Source organism: Macrobrachium rosenbergii, chromosome 37 (assembly GCF_040412425.1).
Source record: "Macrobrachium rosenbergii isolate ZJJX-2024 chromosome 37, ASM4041242v1, whole genome shotgun sequence".
NCBI lineage: Eukaryota > Metazoa > Arthropoda > Malacostraca > Decapoda > Palaemonidae > Macrobrachium > Macrobrachium rosenbergii.
The window spans coordinates 34,429,037-34,436,074 of NC_089777.1; the positions used below are offsets into that span (position 1 = coordinate 34,429,037).

General features: G+C 37.0%; 1 protein-coding gene across 14 annotated transcripts in view; it reads right to left on the minus strand.

The window, feature by feature from the left end:
• The window catches only part of LOC136825475 (ras-specific guanine nucleotide-releasing factor RalGPS1-like), a 195,931-nt gene extending 190,603 nt beyond the window's left edge, over window positions 1-5,328 (minus strand). For 5 of the 14 annotated variants that reach the window (XM_067081992.1, XM_067081990.1, XM_067081989.1 and 2 more), the window contains exon 1: window positions 4,634-4,802. The gene's annotated coding sequence lies outside the window, so the exon portion shown is untranslated. Of the gene's footprint in view, window positions 1-4,633 lie in introns of all 14 variants that reach the window. The other 9 variants (XM_067081981.1, XM_067081985.1, XM_067081982.1 and 6 more) reach the window with 4 other exon arrangements.
• Window positions 5,329-7,038: the final 1,710 nt, after the last annotated feature.

Below are 7,038 nucleotides of genomic sequence, written 5' to 3' on the forward strand. Positions count from 1 at the left end.
GGTTTAATTTAACATAAATAAAAAAACAATTCCATCAAAGAAAGAGGAAAAACCTTAAAGAAGTTACCAAAGTGAGTAACCAGTACGTCGGACATACCATAACAGCATGATCTTGTGCCGCATAGCAGGCGACTGAAAGATGACCAGGCTGCTGTTTACGTACCAGAGTTTACGGAGTGGTAAACATGCCCACATGCTCCAACCGACCTTTTTAACAGTTTACCCACTGGTAAATAAGTTCCTTCAAAATTCAAGCCCAGCGCTTTCGTTTACGCATTTCCGGAAGATATTGGTTCCGGCTTCATATTTTGCAAACTTACGGACCCTAAATAGGCCTAATGTACACGTATATGATCTAATTACTGTGAGCACTAGGACGTTAATAATGCAAAAACACTTTCATCTAACACGTAAACAAAATAAAGGAACACAGAACATAAGAAAAAAGTAAACTAGCTCCTCAAATTATATGAATACAAACCACTCATTTAATGTCACAACCACGAGATAATTGTTCAAACAACCATTAAAAAATCCTTAAACCATACAAAAGCTACATCGATGACAAACCAGGTTACTTAACCAATCAACAAGCTAGAAAACTACAAACAACTGGCTTCTGTCTGCATGTAACTGATGCAGGAGTGTTCCTGCATGAATTAAAAATAATTGGTAATGTGCAGAATATCTATGCATTAGCCAATCAAATCTAACCAGAACTTCAACATCGTTGTGAGTTAAGATCCTACACTAGTAATTTACTACACCATGTTATTTATTAACAACAGTTAAAATAGCACACCATTCACAGTTCAGTGCCCCCAAAACTACAACAAAGGACAATAGGTCTACTAATACTGGCTGAATTCCTTCTGAAAATAAAACGGGTCTTTGTTGTTGGCATACATCATGACACTTCATATTTTATCATCACTCGTTATCTTGTAATTTACATTGTACATCAAAATACATCACTTTGGTCTTGCAGTTCAAGTTACCTAAATCACGTGACAAACCGATGCACTTGTTTGTCGAGAAAAATCAAATGTGACAAGGCCTATAACTTAAACACAAACACATGACAATGTAATTCACAGAAGTGGATCAGCAGTTGGACTGATCATCACACACATACATACAGTAAATACACATATATATACACTATATAATATATATACAGTATGTATATAGCCTATATATTTTACGTGTATACATGCACAAACAATTATGACAAAAATTACACCATAAACCTTAGTTCCTAAGTTCTCAGGAAATTTTAAGCGAAACAGAGCCTACCCGAAGGACAACAGTACAGAATGCTTACTTATACACACACACACACACACACAGAGAGAGAGAGAAGAGAGAGAGAGAGAGAGAGAGAGAGAGAGAGAGAGAGAGAGAGAGAGAGAGAGAGAGAGAGAAATTAAAATGATGGTAGGTGACATTTGGACGGGGACAAATGAAAATAATCAGGGTAAGGGCAATAAAAACGGCAGCAAAAGTAGCTTCATAGGCTTAGCCAGTGCAGTCGCACTGATTATGTACAGCAATACTTAGCAGAAAACGACTTTCTGTTGCAAGAAACAAAGGCAGATGATCCAGTAGCAGTTCATCACACATTACTGTCAAACTTAATAACAATTAATGCCATTAAGGACAACGGTACATGAAACTCCACTTAATCACAGTGTCAGAGGATGAGAAAGTATAATTTTGTCTTTGCATTAGAGCACTTGAGTAGGTTTTGGAAACAAGACGAATAAAAAATGTCAATGACGTAATGTCAAAGAAAAAACACTTGACGTGACATTTATAAGTGCTAGGAAATCAAACCAAATGTAGGTTTCCTGTTCATTTCAATGTCCTTAAATGTTAACACAAAAAAGTACATTAAAAAATTATAATTATATTATAATATATATATATATATATATATATATATATATATATATATATATATATATATATATGTATATATATATATATATATATATATATATGTGTGTGTGTGTGTATACATGTATACACACAAATATATATATATATATATATATATATATATATATATATATATATATATATATATATATATATATGTGTGTGTGTGTGTGTGTGTGTGTGTGTGCAAACTCATATTGCAAACTCAGGCCTGCATTTTTAAACAAAATCGTCATTTACAGCAACATACCTTTTTCGTTTAAAGAATGTCAAGACATGTCTGAAAGATTACACAGGAAGTTGAGGTTGGTTGGGGATATGGTTACCAGCAACAGCCATTAAAAAAAAAAAAAAAAAAAAAAAAGTCCACACCAATATAAGCCAACCTTTTCAACAACATGAAACATTCTCTACAATATCGCGTTGCCTGTGGTCCGGCCACACTATTCTAGCAGCCCTTTTCAGCAACTTGAACTTGGGTATCTCCTGTGAGGCTTACAGTCTCCAGTGTAACCGGAGCTAACGTTGGTTTTTGGCTGCTAAAACTGTGGAATCGAATATTACCAAGAATATTACCAAGAATAACCCTAACCCAAAATACCTTTCTCAAAAAGGTATTTTGCGATAGTCTAAAGTTAACTTTATACATGCTCTACGTATTGAGGTGGACATTTACTCTTGATTTACAGATATAAGTGATAAAATAGCAGCCATCTTTTTTTATACTCAAAACTTCACAATACTCTCACTTTTTTTTATAATCTTGAATGCAACTCGAATCTTTCGGGAAATCCAGTAAGACTTCCTCCATCCACTCCAGACAACCTTTAGCATAGACTCTTTAATGAACTTTGGATAAGTATCATCGAAAGATGGTTTCCATGTCTACAAGTCGAATAATCCTCGACCTCCGACAACCTGTTCTACCTTACTCCAGATGCTTTGTCGACAAAGCATTGCCTATACATATTAAGTTACATGTGAATGTTACGTGTACTTCAGTTCTCGCGTTATTCATTTCAACAGACAGCTGTTAATTCGGAGAAGGAATAGTTCCAAACCTTCCCTGTAAGTAGTTAGTCTAATCTGCCATTTTCTCCTACTGGTTTGCAGTTGTCCAAAACATGCCATAATGGCAATAAATTTGAGTGAACAATTCAAATGTTTCCAACATACTCAGTGGCTATATCCTCTGTTTATCCTGTCATATTTCAATAAAAAAAAATTCACTTTGTATAAAAATGAAATGCGTTGTAACAGAAAACGGCATGGAGAATATATAATACATACGCAGTGTGTATATACATATATATAATATATATTTATTTATACTGAATTCCCTTTACTTTGAGAATAAATTACAACGAATGAATTATATGTACTGTAAGTCCCTCTAAACCCTAACCAGGATCTTGCCATAAGGGATAGTAAGTTGGTGACAGTGACCCTTAACCGTTCAGCGATCAAGAGAGATGTATGATATGCATTCTTCCCCTTTAGAGAGGGTGGAGCCACTGGTACTACCCGGCTGGGTCGACTTGTAGTAGGCAGCCTGAGATCAGAAACAGTGGTTGCAGATGAGAGCCCAGCGGTCTACCAAAGCATCTCCACTTGCCAGGTAGTCTTGCTGCGCGCGTGCGTACACCATCAACATCCCCCTTCCCAAACGCACACATATACTGTATATATACAGTGTCTGTGTGTGTGTGTACACCAGCGAGCGAGATAACAGCACAACCGTAGCAATTACGACAATGCGTAAGAATATCCCTTGAATAAATTACGAAAAATTTATCCTTGAGTTAAACTGTTTATTTTGTCGCACCGTTCCGCCAAACTAATAACTACCATTGCGCTATTTCAATTATTCGTATATGGTTCGGGGTCTCCTCATCTGGAACTAAGCCACTAGGTTCGACTTCCAAATCTTTTGACACGAGGGTACACTAGTTAACTTTTCATTTCGCATACATTTTTTTTTTTTTTGTAAGTACACCAGACTAGGTACTTCAACGCAAGGTCCAATGCATGCATTATTATAAGCTATGGGGATCCACTAACCTTGTATAGTTAAATTACTAAATGAAGCAGACATTTCACAAAGAACGGACCCAGCAATTGACAGTTTTGGCATATTACTTCCTACTCTCACACTATATCATTTAATGGGACTACGTTTTTTTGGGGCTAATATTCAACAGTTATATTTTAATTAAGATGCGGGCAGCTACTGTAGGCGGGTTTACTAAAAATAAATACGAACACGATCGATGGCATGTGCACCTACCACTCATTTTCCACCAGCCATATACGGACCAAAACAAACTATAATACCGGGGGAAGCATTAGCCTCCGGTGTAACCAGAGCACTTTAATCCATCAGCCAAATTAAGCCCCTGGACTAACTAAGGTATCATAAAGCCGATAGCCTAATGCCAGATAAAACACCAACAGTCGATAGGTGACCTCCTACCTTTCAGTTTAAAATTAATAAGGTGTGCGTTCGCAAAACAACAGCAGAAGTACAGTGTACCCTATAATAAATAATTCCTTTGAAACGTCAACAACACAGGAAACAGGAGTACGTTAATACTACTTGTGCCGCTACACAGCTGCTTCTCCCGACACCCGCCCCTATACCAAAGACTTCCCAACGGTCTTACTTAAATTACAAAGAAAGCCGCGTTCTTACCTTGTGTTTGGCAGCTCCAAGAAACCGTTTGCGATATTCTCTTCAATATAAGTTCGGCAGATAATTACGAAAGTCTAACAGTCTCAGACACGGGAGTAATAAAAATAACAGATTCGCGAGAGAAGAGCAGCGAGAACCTCGTCAGCTCAGCACTTCACAAACAACTACCGCTCATTGGTCTAGCGCCAGACGACAACATTGGAACGAAAGTTGCCAATGGCTCTATAGTATTATTTATTTTCTCCACCCAAGGCGCTTACGTTGCAAACTTTAGTTACTTTTTTCGTGTCGATTCACTACCTTTATAATGTTTCCTGTGATTAACTTATGAAAGGAAAGCAAACAATGGTGTGCGAATAATATAAGCACTAATACTAAGAAAAACCTCAAGACGATGACGTCATAGATGATATCATCCACGCCACTCATGATCCAGACAATGACGTAGAAAATCAATAAATGTCCAATAGACAGAGCAGAAACACGCCCAAAAAGAATTCTGAACTTCTCTTATCTACGACAATTTGCTGATAAGAACGACAAGAAGCAAAGTAACTAGGTTACGAAAGACATTGCATTTTCTGACTATGTATACGCTCTTGTCATTTGTAAGTTCAGGTGAAAAAAGGCCACCGCCAGTTAATGAGGAAACGCAAACGAACACACCTGACTGAACATAGGATTACTTTGGCAAACAGTGATAACTTCGAAAAGTTTTCCTCCAGGTTTGACGTTAACTGTAAGTTAGTGAAGTAAGACATGTTCAATAAGCATTCTTGAGCAGTTTGAGGCAGAACGAGGGTTGTTACTATTTTTAAGTTAGCCACTCGTCTGGTAAATATTTCATTGAGAATTCCGGCTCCTTAAGCACCACACATATCTGTAAGTAAATGTTTTTTTTTTTACATATGATAAAAGTTTTGTATTTATATATTAATACGCTTCAACATACAGTCATTACGACATCACCAGATAATCATAATCTTCAAGTGGGCAGAAATAAGTTATTGTTGCCTACAGTTTGAAATATGAAGATGAAAAAGATCTTCATTTCTATATGCGTTCAGGAAAACATAATTTTTTACAACACAAACTTCTTCCATTGCTGCCACACTCTGATCATAAATAGTCACGATCATGAATGAAAGAATGAAATGAAGTTAGAATAAAGTTAGATAAAAATAAAGACAAAAATAAAACCATAAGTAAACAAAACAGCTGACCCAGTTAGCTATTATTTCCATACAGTTTACGATTTCCGCTGTTATCAGCAAGGACATAAGGAAACACTTGTCAGCTCTTTATGCACACACACACACACACACACACACACACACACACACACACACACACACATATATATATATATATATATATATATATATATATATATATATATGTGTGTGTGTGTGTGTGTGTGTGTGTGTGTGTGTGTGTGTGTGTGTGTGAGTATATGCATAGTGTATAAATTTTCATCAGTAAGACGTATACTTCCAGACAGAGTGGTAATACGGCAATAGAGATTAGCGTTACTTCTACTAACCGGTTTCAGCTCCAAAGGGAAAACACCATAACTGTCACTGCCACATTCACACTCTCATGGCTCAATCATGGATGAATTCCTTGTGAATAAAATATTCGCAACGTTAGTCACTTTATGCATCTCTATGAAAGGCTCATTAAGATCACGTCTATAACCCCATACGCACAATGTCAGTTAACTCTTCGCGATTCCTGGATATTACCGCCCTTCATTCTTTCCACATGACCAAACCATCTCAAAAAACTTTTACTCTAGCCTTGTTATCACCTCTAATTATCTCCATATTTATCACCCTTTCATTCTTCTTGCAACACATAGATTACTCAAACAAGTCATCTCAATAGGCTTCAACATCATCATCGACATCCTTATTCCCATGAAGGAGTGTTGGTTTTATAATATCTTCATGTATTACCCCCTCAGCATCCACAGGCAATTCCAGTCTTTTGACAGTCTTTTGCACACACCCTGCAGTCTTAATTACTTCACCTATTCTGTGAATTAACTCTTCTGTCATCCTGCGATCATCCATTATATCTACTCTCAAATAGCTGTGCAAATCAACCGTCTCCGTCCCTCCACCATCCGAAAAAATTACAGGAGAATTGTACATAACATTTCCACTGGTCATGGGCTGCTTAAACGGATGTCAAAGACATAATCCGTATCCAACAGGAATACGGCTTAACCTAACCTATCCCAAGGCACCTTGCCTTTACCTGGCCGGGAGGAATTCTCGCTATTTCTTCGGATTCTATACGCCCGTTGCTATTTGCATAGAGAAGTGGAGCTTAAGATAAAGCTTAGACTTACTAAAAGTCACGAGCATAATCAATAACCTAGATTGTTTGTTACACATTAC